Here is a 12,686-nt window from a genome sequence, read left to right on the forward strand (position 1 = left end):
GATACTCATCAGCTAACGTGTCGCTATTTTTGATTTCCAGGTTTCTTCCTTTCCTAACCCCTGTTTTAGGTTGTTTTTGTTGCTGTTTGACCAAGAGTTACCGTCTATGTTTGTTTGTTTATAGGTCATCACCCTGGTCACTCACTAATACCTTTGTGGGTGATTTGTTAAAATGTTAATTTAGTAGATTTGATCTGTTTCAGTGCCTCTGTTTTAAAACCATAGACACCTCACTCATTAAGGGTCAGCAGTGAGATCATGAGGTCCTTTGGATTCTTTATGAAATGAAACTCCCCTTAGGGGTTTGATCTGCTCTTGAGTTTTGGAGTTTATGATTACCATGTAACAGTGAGATACCTGGCTAGTTAGTTCCCATAATAATTGCCCCCTAAGTGTGTGCATTCTTCATTTTAAGTAGATGGGATAGTGGTGTGGGGTACTACACTGTTTTGGAATAGCTTGTTGGAATCTCCCAGTTAAGAGAGGTGTTTGGAGCCCTCCCATCAAATATTTGGTCAACTTTGGAGGCGAGATTTTAGAGGAGTATTCTAGCTTAGATTCTTGATGCTTCTTTGTATACACTTGAGTAGTTCTTTCGGACAGACGGAAATTGAGACAGACACCTGAAACTGAATGGCTGGTTGAAAGGCAATGGGCATTTCATAAAGATAGATATTGCCAAATTGCCTCCAAAAAAAAAAAAAAAGTGGTCTCATTGTACCTCCAGCATACAGGAATCTATTTCTCCATCTTGGCAATGGACAATTTAAAATTTTCACCATTCTTTTTGTAAAAACCACAGTACCTTACTGTCTATTATAATTTGTTTTCCCATAAGAATTAATGGAGGCTCAGCAACTTTATTAACCTTGTGTCCCTCATCTTTCTTTTCCTCATTAAAATGCCCTTCATGGGCCTCCCAGGTGGTGCAGTGGTTGAGCGCTGGGTTGCGAAGCTGCCCGCAGTCTCTGCAGCGCCGGTTCAATCCCCTGCTGCTCCCCGGCCACCAGAGGAGGGTCCCACATGGCGCGCAGAACTCTCCTGCCACCCGCTGCTCCCCTCAGCAGTGTACTTCGGTCCTTCTGCCTGCTCTGCTCCCCGCTCTGGTGAATTTGCTCACCCTCCTGTGCTTCTGACTGTACCCAGAGCTTGTATAAATAAGTAAATAAATCTTTTTAAAAAAATTAAAAAAAATGCCCTTCAATGTTTCTTTTAACAAATATGTGAATGTGTAATGACAAAGATGTGTGTTGAGAGGTTGAATTGAAGAGCCTTCCATTTAAGAGCTGGCTGCTCTTACCAGGGGTTGTGTGTATGTGAAGAGTCTAGACTGCCGTAGGCCAGGGGTCCTGCCACTTATCTAAAATGGTCTGGAAAGGCTATAGTAAATAGTAAATGCGATGACTTTTAATGACATAGTTCTCTCTGACTTTTGAAGCTTTTTCTCAAGCCAAGTCAAGTTTTACTACTTACTCATATCCCTTTTACAAGGCCTGATTCTAAACTAGATTCAGCTGGTCAACTGAAACTGTATGGCTCCTGTTCATCCCCTTTGTGGTTTTCTTTCATTTGCAGAAACACCAAGGGCATTCTGAGGTCTTCTAGTCATCAAGAGCACATCTAAAGAAGTCCTGCTCTCCTGAACATTTGATCCTGGCAGTCTGAGGAGTACTGGATTTCATGCCCTTCATCCCTGGCCTTCAAGGTAACCTTTATCCACTTAAACCCATTCCCAACAACCACACAATTCTAGAATCTACCTTAGTTCGCCCGAGCACAGTAGAAGATAGAGAAACCCTTTGCGCCTAGAGGAATCCCTTGGGCTTAGAGGCCAAGGTGGAGTTGCCAGTAACAGCTCCTCTCTCTTTGGTTCCCCTGCTGGGTCTCTCTAGAACAATCTCAGCCTTACTGTTCTCTGCTGGCCACACCCTTGCTTGGCCTCTTCCTCACCTACTCCAGCCCAGCTGTTTATCCCCAGCCTCCTCCCTCCTGTCTCCAACCTAATCCTGCAGCCATCTTTGCCTAACATAAGATTGACTTGGTATGGCTAAGAGGTGTGGGCCCTGCCTGCAATTGAACTAAGCATCCCTATGAAACCCAATAGCTACTCACCTCTATGTGTGCTTTCCTGGCTCTCCACCCCCCAAATGCCCTGATGTTGACCAGATGAATACTTTAGTATCCAGTCACTGGTATGTTTTCAAATTCCCATCTGTTGTTGTATCCTAAACCTGTTTGTCCGGGTGAGTGATGTCTACCTTACATGGTAAGGTCTTGCGTGAAAGAGAAAGAGATAGATAGAGAGAAAGACATCAGTTCTATGTAGTTTTCTTTATACTGTGCTTACAAGAACCATAAATGCTTAATACATGCTTCTGGGTGGTACAATCAAACAGGAAATTATTTACTTTCTTTAATTATATGTTTTTTGGACTTTCTTGAACTTATCTCAAACTGGATGGAAGGTGGATAGAATCAAGATGGAATAGTACTAGGCAATTATTTTTTACTTATTTTTTTTTTAAATTTTTTTTTCTTTTTTTTATAGAGGCATGTTTTATTTATTTATTTGTTCGTTTGTTTCGTTTATACATGCACTGGGTACAGTCAGAAGCGCGGGAGGGTGAGAGAATTCACCAGAGCCAGAGCGGGGAGCAGAGCAGGCAGAAGGACCGAAGTACACTGCTGAGGGGAGCAGCGGGCGGCAGGAGAGGTCTGAGCGCCATGTGGGACCCTCCTCTGGTGGCCGGGGAGCAGCCGGGGATCGAACCGGCACCGCAGAGTCCTCAGGCAGCTTCGCAACCCAGCGCTCAACCGCTGCGCCACCGGGGAGGCCCATAGGCAATTATTTTTTAAAATGTTTTCCAGGGGTCGAATTTCTGATTTTCATATGCATAATTCCTTGGAGGGTCTTATTAGATTCATAGTTCAGGAAATGTAAATCATATTTACAAAGTCAGATCACATTTAGTCCCAAAATGAGTTGCTGTGCACAGATCTGAGCAAATGTGAGTGAGGTCATATTCTCGGCATCAAGTTATTGCAGTTCTGCTTTAGAGATTTGTCATCCCAAAACAAATAAAACATGAAGGGCGAAGAGTCTTTTCCCATCCCTGTGTCCTCCCAGACTCTCTTAAATTTTTATATGGCCAGGACACCTTGCCTTATGTCAGATTTTTCAGTAACTTTCTATAATTTAAATGTTTAAATGTACACAAACTTTTTTTTTTAAGTGTGACATTTTGGGGGGAGGTATGTGGGCATGTTTGATTTGAAGATTAGATGAGCGTTTTAGAGGAGGTATATAGGGTTTGAAATTGGAAAATGCAATGGGTTTCTATTTTTTGCCGTTTGTTTCAGCTCAGGCAACTTAACCTTTCTAAGCTTCAGGTTTCTCAAAATAAAACTGGTATAGTCACATTTAACATGAAAGTGCAAGAAGACTAATATACTACCTTTCAAAGCATTATGCTCTTTCTGGCAAAACACTACCAGAGGGGGACTGAGTTCTAACCCTGGCCCAAACCAGTGACTGACTTTGTGACCTGGAGATTGTTGGTTTCCCTATTCAAGTTTTAGGGTTGTAAGGTCAGGATTGTCATGCCAGCAAGGATCATGGCTGCCACCCTGAGCAACCCAGAAGAAAAAGTTGCTACCAGAATACAGAGTAGAAAGTGAGGCCTATGTCTAAAGTATTTTCCCTGAGACTGCATGTCACAGCTAAAAAAAAAAAAAAAAAAAAAAAAAAAAAAAATGAGCTCAGGACTTCCTGCCTCATGGTCTAGTGCCCTGGCCAGATGTTTGGTTGGGGAGAGAGGAAGTCAAAGGAACCAGCTCCAAGAAACAGTCTGCACTTGCAAGCTGCTGAGTGGCCTGGCATCAAGGGACTTTCCCAATAAAAGGGGTTCTGGTACCAGTTCCAAAGTGAGGGGAGAAGGGGTATCTCCCCATACATCTACCAAGCAATTCTCCACCAGCATGGTAAATGAGAAATCAATTCAATTCAGACGTGATAGAGCATCAGATTCCTCAGGTTAAGGGCTCAGACCCACAAGATTGCCTCCCACCATTCCACCCCTTTCAGATGATAACTGCAAACCCAGGTGGTCACCTGAGCTCCTGGTGGTGACTGGTGATCAGAAGTTTCCTCGGGTTCAATTAATTTTTTAGTGCAGCTCACAGAACTCAGAAACATTTTTCTTACTAGATCATTGGCCTATTATTGATATAAAAGGTGTGTTAAAGAGTGAGGCTCATGAACAGTCAGATAGTAGACATGTATAGGGCAAGTAATGGGGAAGGGACTCGGAGCTTCCATGCCCCCTTCCAGCACACCATTCTTCCCTTATGTCCATGTGTTCACCTAACAGGAGACTCTCCAAAACTTGTTCTTTTGGATTTTTAAGGCGGTTTTATCACATAGGTATGACTGATTGAATTACTGGCCATTGGCAATGGATTCAAGCACCAGCCTTCCCCTTCTCCCTCCACATCCCTTTCAAGGGAGGGAACTAAAAGTTTCAATCCTTTAATCCCCAAGTTGGCTCTATTGGCATCCAGCCCCTCCCCGCCTTAGGTGCTTTCCAAAAGTCAACTCATTCATAGAACAAAGACACAAAACAAAAGACTTTGGTAGCTGTTAGCCAGGAACCAAATATATATGAAAAATATGTATTTGACCAAAATATGTGGTCTGAATGACCAAACATGTATTTTTTCTTATAAATCACAATATTGGCAACCACCTAGATGGTTAAAATGGTTTCTTCTTGGCTCCATGCATGAATAACCTTTGGGGAGGGCCAGGGACACTGCGTTCAGGAGCTGCATGTTAGTAGAAGCTCACCAACCTGCACCACTGCTTACCACCCACCCTGTGTGCATTCCCAAGGCCTGGACTTCTGGGCTTGTGCATCAGCACAAAGCAGACAGACTATCTGGAAGGACATCTTTGTGGAGACAGAAACGTCAGGGCCCTGTTTGAGCCTATTGTGAACAGTGCTGGGTGCAGGGAGGGGAGGTAGGAGAGTTAAAAAAAAAGGAGACTGCAGAAATAAAGTAGTCTTTCTTGTTCATTTTAACTTCATTTTTATTTCAAAATTCTTTCCCCACCACTTTGTTAGCTGTCTCTTCCACTCTGCCGCCTCATGTTCTGGCTGTTGACTTTGCTCTGTCTGATCTGTTGTTAGCTTTGCCCTTTGTCTGTTTTCCACTCTTGCAGCATGAATTCTGGCAGGTTTCTTTTCTTTTTCTTTTTCTTTTCCTTTTTCTCTCCTGCTGGTCCCTGAAGTTTCCAGAACATACTTTAGAGGTAGCACTGTTCTCAGGAGTTGAGGGAAAAGCACTATTATTTTACAAGAGCATAGTTTTTCTTTCTCTTACAAAACACCGTGTTCCCTAATTTCTCTGTCTCATTGTTCATCTCCTCTTACACTGATTCCTTCCTTTTACCATCTCCCCTTATCGTGAGTTTTTTTTAGTAACAGCTTTATTGAGATATAATTCACATACCATAAAATGCACCCATTTAAAGTATATGCTTCAGTGGTTTTCAATATATTCAGAGTTGCATATCTATCACCACAATCAATTTGAGATTATTATCATCACCCCAAAAAGAAACCCTGTGCCCATTAGCAGTTACTCCCACCCTCCTTCCCCCAGCCACTGGCACCTACTGTTTTATGGATTTGCCTATGCTGGACATTTCACATAAATGGAATCATCATATAGTATTTGATCTTTTGTTACAGTCTTCTCTCTCTTAGCTCCAGTGTTTTCAAGGCTCATCCACTTGTAATCTATATCCGTATCTCATTCCTTTTCATCGCTGATGTCCAGAGATTTCATGTGTCCATGGAGCCCAAATGATGTTAGGGGCAAGAGTCAGATATGATTGACAGGAACATGCATCAGACAGAAATGAATGCCAAGTGACAGATTATTGAAATGCAATGTGAACCTTTGCCAAAAATAGTGCTGGAATTATGTTGATGAACATTAAATACATTAGGGAAGAAGACAAAATCTTCAGCATTCAGGAGGGGCTCAGTCCAGAAAATTCTTTCCATGCAAATCTCTCAATGCTTCCATACACCTTCCTCTTGTTTCTTTCTCCCTTTTCCTCTCTAGTCTTCCTGTGGGAAGGAGCAATGTTACCCTGATTGAGATGGGATGCCCACGAGGAGTGCTATTGCCTAGGTATTTCCAGTTCTTGGTCTAGCGGAGGGAAATGTTTTCTTTTCTTTTCTTTTCTTTTCTTTTTTTTCTTTTTTTTGGGAAATGTTTTCTCTATGGGGAACTCGAAAGTACCCAAATGAGAAAGCATTAGGCAATAGCTAGACTGAATGTTGTTTTCTTTTTTTTTTTTTTTAACATAAAATAGATGTTATCAAGTCAGTAGGAAATGAAAAAGACCTGAGACACCCAGAACTTTGAGACCAGCTAGTATTGCAGCCTGATACCGTAACAAGATTAATTAAGAGCCAGCGGGCTCTGGAGCTGGGAGTATATTTTGGTAGGTTATGTTCTGAGAAAATCAAGGAAATGGTGCTTTGGTATCCTTCATGAACCCTGCGGAGGTCAGAAACTGCCTGAGAGACTCCAGAATAGTCCTCATGTTGTAAAGCAGGTTATGAGTTTATAACAGAAATAGTTGACCATGTTTAAAGTCAAGAATGATAAGCTATTGGCATTAATTTGAACCAAAAGCTAGGAAGGATATGTGAGCAGGATGGGAAGTTCCCCTCCTGCAAAAAGATCTCAGGAATTATATGAATAGTCACAAAATGAATTAAAGTTAAATATAATGAACTTGATTAATATGTCTCCAAAACAATATAGAAAAAGAGAAGAAGGTTGTTTTAAAGCTCAGGGAAGTCATCATTAGGTTACGTAAAGGTCGGATTTGAAAGAAAAAAGTCAGAGTATGATTTACCATGCTCCAAGATCAGGTGATACACTGCTGTGAATTCTGAAATTCTGAGATTCAAAAGCCCATCCTGATTGGCTGTCATCAATCTGTCATGTTTCCCGAAAGTCCTAAGGCGCATCACTTATGTTCCTGTAGTTTTACAGTGTTCGTAATGACAGTAATTTTATTGATAATGTTCTGAAACCCTAGGACCCAGACATGTATCTACAGAGCTCAGAAAGAATAGTTTATACTAAAAACACCACACTATATTTAGATTTCAGTTATTCATTCAAATTCATTCAAATACAGAATGAATAAGTAACACTGCCAGGGTGATTGTGCAGGTTGCTGAGGGCAAAACCATGGATAAAATGGTCATGGCCCTGGTTATGAATTGGATGTGTTACACCAGAATTCATGTGTTCGCATTGTAACACTGAGTGTGATGGTATTAGTAGGGAGACTTCAGGGAAGTAATAAAGTCATGAGGGTGGAACCCTTATGAACAGGAACCCTCATAACCAGGACCCCCTCCCTAGGTTAGATTATAATTCCTGAGATGTTTTTGCAGGAGGGACCGCATAGAGCTCCCTTGTTAGATCAGTGTTCTGATTACCAAATTCCAAATGGGGAGAGGGAGTTCTTCCACACATATAATTTTTATTTTTTATTTTATTTTTTAAAAATAAATTTTATTTTTATATTCCCCATACAATTGCAACACCCTTATTTTGACCTCAATCCCTCCCCTCCCCGCCTCCCACCCCCCATAGGAGTGTCTCTGGTTCATAGGTTTTTGTTGATTTTGATTTTCACTTTCTTATAGTTATTCATTTTCCTGGTCCCTTATTTAAGTTTTCAAGATTCCTGCTATGAGTGAGACCATCTGGTATTTTTCTTTTTCTTTCTGGCTTATTTCGCTGAGCATGATCCCTTCCAGCGCCATCCATGTTGCTGCAAATTGCATGTGTTTATCTTTTTTGAATACTGAGCAATATTCCATGGTGTATAGGTACCACATCTTCTTGATCCAGTCATCTATTTTTGGGCATTTGGGTTGTTTCCAAAGCTTAGCTATTGTAAACAGTGCTGCTATAAACATAGGGGTGCAGGTGCTCTTTGGAATTAATGTTTCTGTGTCCTTTGGGTAAATACCTAGGAGTGGAATTGCTGGGTCATATGGAAGCTCTATGTTTAGTAGGTCCAGAAATCTCCACACAGCTCTCCATAGTGGTTGGACCAGTTTGCACTCCCACCAACAGTGCAGGAGAGTTCCTTTTTCTCCACATCCTCGCCAACATTTGTTGTTGCTAGTTTTTTAAATATACACATATAATTTTAGACACAGCAGTGTTCGGAGAATTTAACTGAATGCGGTATTATCTGACTGGAGATATTGTCAGATTCCATAGGTTACAGACTCAAGACGCATCCCAAGGCCATCCTCCACTTGAGATGCCGGTCAAAAGGCTAGGCTGATATCTGTGCTCTGACCCACTGGCTGTAAAAATAGAGGTTCCCAGGGCCCCCTCCCTAGGTTAGATTACTAGAATAGCTCATCAGACTCAGGAAAAGTTTCTTTACTTGATATTGCTTTATTTTAAAAGATATGACTTAGGAATGACCAGTGATGAAGGAAAAGGTACATAGGGCAAGGTATGGGAAAGGCTCCAGTGGTTTCCAGCATTCTCCCAGCACCCCCACATATTCACCAACCTGGAAGCTTTCTGAACCCTGTCCTTTTGGATTTTTTTTTTAAAGATCTATCTATCTATCTATCTATCTATCTATCTATCTATCTATCTATCTATCTATCTATCTATCTATTTATACAAGCACTGGGTACAGTCAGTAGTGCGGGGGGGCGGTGGTGAGAGAATTCACCAGAGCCAGAGCGGGGTACAGAACAGGCTGACCGACGAAATACAATGCTGAGGGGAGCAGCAGGCAGCAGGAGAGGTCTGTGTGCCATGTGGGACCCTCCTCGGGTGGCCAGGGAGCAGCCGGGGATCGAACTGGTGCTGCAGAACCTGCGGGCAGCTTCTCAACCCAGCACTCAACCACTGCGCCACCGGGGAGGCCCCCTTTTGGATTTTTATGGAGGCTTTTTACATAGGCATGATTGATTAACTCATTGACCTTTGATGATTGTTTCAATATCCAACCCCTCACCCCTCCCTGGAGGGGGTGAGTAGGACTGAAAGTTCCAGCCCTCTAATCAGGTTGCTTCTTTTGACAACTGGCCTCCATCCTTAGGTGCTTTCCAAAACTCACCTCATTATCATAACAAAAGATAGTCTTATCACTCTCAACACTTAGGAAATTCCAAAGCCTTTTGTAGCTCTAAGCCAGGAACTGTGAATAAAGACCAAATATATATAAGAAATAGCTTGGTCATTCTTATAAATTCCAGTATTGTGCTTGTTCTGGGGTCATGCGAGGACACAGAAAAGACAACTTTCTATGAATCAGGAAACAGGTCCTTGCTAGATGCTGGATCTGTTGGCACCTTGATCTTAGATACCCCAGCTTCCAGAACTGTGAGAAATAAATGTTGTTTATAAGCAGTCCAAAGGGAGTAAGACAGGTCTGCTCATGGAGCTTTCAGTGCACAGAGGAAACAAGAATTAAACCTGTATATGACTGTGACTGTGTTACAGAGATAGCTCCTTAAAATGATAGCTCCCTGGTGGTGCAAGGGGTTAAGACACAACCTATAAAGCTGTCTTCAGCCACTGCAGCATGCGTTTGATCCCTGACCAGGGAGCTACCCACATGGCGCGGCAGACCTCTTTTGTCTCATCTGCTGCTCCCCTCAGTAGTGGATTTCAGTCAGTCTGCCTGTTCTGTTCCCCACTGTCTCTGGTGAGTCCTCTCACCCCCCACAATTCTGGCCTGTACCCTAGTTCTTGTGTGCATAAATAAATATCTTTTTTTAAAAAAGGGGAGGCACCATGTTCCCTGCTTCACTTAATGATGGGCGGAGCTAAGTGTCCACGTGAAGCTAAGATAGCACAGCAGGCAGTTTGGATCTGGGAAGAAGAAGGGAGAAAAAAGAAGAAAGGGGAGAGTTTTTGTCTCTGTGACCTGACTTGTACCCTGGTATTTCTGGGAAGCAGACATGGAAGGAGACGAGTGAGGAGAGACATGTAAAGACACTTGAAAGACACATAGGTAAGAGACCCCATAGGGAGGTTGCAGTGGCAGCTGTTACCTTGATTTTTACTTTGATTTTGTTCCTTTCATCCCAGACTTGTCTGGCCCCTTTTACCCTACTCCTATGGTTCCCCACCAGAAGGTACCTTAGACTTATGCAAGCTTTTTTGGCATAACTTCACTTTGGCACAACCCTGTTTATCTGGGCATTTACCTATGTGGATGGGTAATTTAGGGTTTTATTCAGAATATCCTTTTTTCTCTCCTCTCTTTATGCACTCTAATTCTGTAAAAGTTCTTTCACACTAAGCATGTGCTTTGCTTTTGTGCATATGGATGGCCAGATCCCTTTAGAGTATACAAGTTTGGGGGGCTCCCTGGGTACCACTCAGTCATGTGTTAGCAATTGCAGGAAGTGCTATGAAGGCCCTGAAGGTGAGCATATTGGGAGAAACTCTACCTGAGTTGGAAAATTGCTCCTACCCTCAGTTGAGATAGAGTTTGTTTCTGGGTGAGGCTTGGGGTGCCTGCTCCCCCTACCCTTTAAAATGAGCTCTCAGTTCTCTTGCAAATAAATTACAGTCAACCAACCACCCCTCTCCCCCCCACAAACATTTCTCCAGATCTTGCTTTGGTATACTTCATCACAGGATATTGGCACAATCTGGAGTCAAAATCCTATTGTGTGTGTGACAAGAATTTTAAGTTTTACTTTTGTGTGGCTAAAAATACTTCAGAGTTACCATCTTAACCATTTTCACGTGTGCAGTTCAGTGGCCTTCAGTACATTCACACTGTTGTGCAACTATCACCATCATCCATCTCCAAAACTTTTTAATGTTTCCAAGCTGAGACTTTGTCTGGTAAACTAAACTACATGTTCTCCCTTTCCCTCATCCTGTGGCACCCACCACTCTAGTCTCTGTCTGTGTCTGACTACCTCATTTAAGTAGAATCATAGGTATTTTTCCTTTTGTGACTGTCTTATTTCACTTAGCATAATATCTTCAAAGTTATTCCATGATGTAGCATGTGTCAGAAGTGTATGTGTGTGTGTGTTTTGATTCTAAGTATTTACAAGAAGTGTGTGTGTGTGTTTTATTATGAAAGCAATGTGTTTTTTTATTTTTATTTTATTTTTTTCCATTTTTTTTAATAATAAATTTTATTTTTATATTCCCCATACAATTGCAACCCCCAAGTTCTCTTCCTTACCATATTGTCAGAATCCGTATAGGAAAGACATTGTTTTGGATATTGATGTGGAATTTGAGCAGAATTTAATGAAGAGACTATAAGGGTATAGTTAGGGTTTAAGGAAACCAACAAGTTGTGGGGGTCGTTATCAGTCCCAGGCTTAGTGGGGCAAGGGCAAGTGATGATTACCAGGACCTGGAGAGAGAACCCTAGCTAGAGAAAGGGCCTCTAAACAGAAACTGAAATCTTAGGAGATGAGAGAATAGATCCCTCCTTCCTCTTCCCTAGTCCCCAGTCTCCTGCCTGTGGTCTGTACTTCCCAATCCATCCTGGAGCCAGGGAACAAGACTGGCCCTCCTGGGCACAGAACATGGCAGGAAAGAATATAGAGTGGATCTGGTGGCATCAACAATATACCCAGCCAACCCACATTCTACTAGAGCTAAGTATGGGTAAATAAGGATGCTAGATGGGAAAGCTGAGAACAGGGGTTGACTGAGTCCCTCTAAGGAATAAAGGGTATAGGAGATACTCAAAAGGAAAAAATAAATCTGTAAAGAGAATGAAGATAAAGGAGAGATATTTGACTGTTCTGAGGAATGCAGGGAAAAAAGGGGTGTGTTGCCTTATAAGCTACAACTTCCTTCTTTGTGTGCTCCTTAGTAGAGATACCCATTATTTTCAATATTCTTCTAGTGTTTTATTTTATTTTTTAAAGATTTATTTATTTATTTATACAAGCACTGGGTACACTCAGAAGTGTGGGAGGGTGAGAGAATTCATCAGAGCCAGAGCGGGGAACAGAACAGGCAGACCAACAAAATACACTGCTGAGGGGAGCAGCGGGTGTGGCAGGAGAGGTCTGCACGCCATGTGGGAACCTTGCCAGTGGCCGGGGATCGAACCAGTGCTGCATAGGCTGCAGGCACCTTCGCAGCCCAGCGCTCAACCGCTGCGCCACCAGAGGAGGCCCTCTTCTAGTATTTTAAATGTAACATTATGTTGGGGCATAGTTAGGAACAAGAAAGGCCAATATTAGATGGTGTGGTAGACATATTAAGGACTCCCCCATAAAGATATCCACATCTAATCTGTAGGTATGTTAGGTTACCTGGAAATGCAGAATTAAGTTTACAGGTAGAATTAAAGTTGCTAATCAGCAAACCATTAAAAAGAATATCTTAGATTATTTGGTGGACTCAACATTCTTACCTGAGGGGGGAGGGAGATGGAATCAATGCCAGAGTGATGAGAGATGAGAAAGACCACCTCCCCTTTCTGGTTTTGAAGATGGAAGTAGGCTACCAAGGAATGTGGCAGCTCCTAGAAGCAGGAAACCCATTTGACACCTTGATTTTAGCCCAGTTTGATCCATTCCGCATTCCTAAGTTTCAGCACTTTCAGACAATGAATTTGT

The sequence above is a fragment of the Talpa europaea genome (assembly GCF_964194135.1).
Source record: "Talpa europaea genome assembly, chromosome: 14".
NCBI lineage: Eukaryota > Metazoa > Chordata > Mammalia > Eulipotyphla > Talpidae > Talpa > Talpa europaea.